This window comes from Carlito syrichta, unplaced genomic scaffold, assembly GCF_000164805.1.
Source record: "Carlito syrichta isolate Samal-C Ts95f unplaced genomic scaffold, Tarsius_syrichta-2.0.1 Scaffold308825, whole genome shotgun sequence".
In the NCBI taxonomy this organism is placed as follows: Eukaryota; Metazoa; Chordata; class Mammalia; order Primates; family Tarsiidae; genus Carlito; species Carlito syrichta.
The window spans coordinates 863,343-864,873 of record NW_007252921.1 but is presented as its reverse complement, the minus strand read 5'-3'; positions in this window follow the sequence as shown (position 1 = coordinate 864,873).

Sequence of the window (1,531 nt, the reverse complement as noted above, 5' to 3'; positions counted from 1 at the left end):
TTTCTCTACACCAATAATAAACAAACAGAAACCCAAATAAAAAACACAATTCCATTCATAATAGCCACAAAAAAAAAAAAATGAAATACCTTGGCATCTTCCTAACTAGAGACGTGAAAGACCTTTACAATGAAAATTACAAAACACTGCTCAAAGAAATCAAAGCTGACACGAACAAGTGGAAAAATATCCCATGCTCATGGATCGGAAGAATCAATATTGTGAAGATGTCCATCTTACCTAAGGCAATCTACAAATTCAATGCAATACCCATTAAATTACCAAGAACATTCTTCTCAGACCTAGAAAAAACAACACAGGAATTCATATGGAAACACAAACGTTCAAGAATTGTTGGGAGCCAACGTCTGTAACCACACAGCTGAGGCCTATGAAGGCCTATTCAGAAGGTCGCCTCTGAGACAAGGATATAACAGGTCATCAGTGTGTGCATATGAATAGTAACCAGCGTATTATAAGACAACAGAATTTTCAATATTAGGAAGTGACAGTCTAAAATAAAATCTTATTATATCCTATGAAAAATGCACAGCAGAATTATTTTATATCTCTTTTTCTTTCTAAACTGTTTTTCTTCTTAAGATTTTTAGCTGCTATTTCCTGGTAAACTGATTGATTAGCTTTTGTTCCAGTATGTAGTTTCACTTGGGGTTATGATTAGACGTTATAACTGTGATAATAGTTGTATTATGTTGCTTTTGGTCAAGCAGAACGTTCTTGGTTTTTGTACGTGCAGTAACTTTCAGCTTGCTTCAGTCCCCGGCTGTCGTCATGGCAACTGTGCAGTTCATTGTTTTAAGTGGCATGGCAGGTTTTGAGACGTAGGTAGTTTCCACGTAATAGGCAATCAGATTTAGGTTTTAGGTTAAAATGTCATTGAATTAAGTTTTATAGAACATAGAGTAAGTTCATAATTTTTATACTTATTAGTACTAATGATAAGGTTTGTAATAGATTATAGTAGGATAATAGTTGTATTAGAATTTAGACATGGTATTATAAGTAATTAATAAAGTATAAAAGACAATAGTTTAGATATTTGAAATTTATAGAAGTTGTGATAAAATTTTGGGTTAAGGATAAGTTCATAGGTAATTAATATACAATCATAGGGCAGTATAAAAATGTAGTAGGTTATAAGAATTATAAAAATAAATAGTATAAAATTAAGGTAATAAAATTAAGTCATTTAAGTAAACTTATAGATTATAGTATAGTGTTAAGTTGATAATATCAATCGTTAAAAATATTAAAAGTTAGTAAAATTGGATTGAACTTAGAGTTAACTTGGAAAGTTTTTTAATCAGGGTTTAGAACATAGAGTATAATATAAATGGTTTATTGAACATTGTGGAAAACATTTTGAACAATCTGTATTGAAATTGTGCACCTGTGATTCATACATCATGGAATTGTAATTGTTCACTGGGAACTTGAAAGTCTTGTGATGGTACATGATTTGAAAAGCGCGTTACACATCAATGAACTTGTACGTCCCCAGCAAGTAATT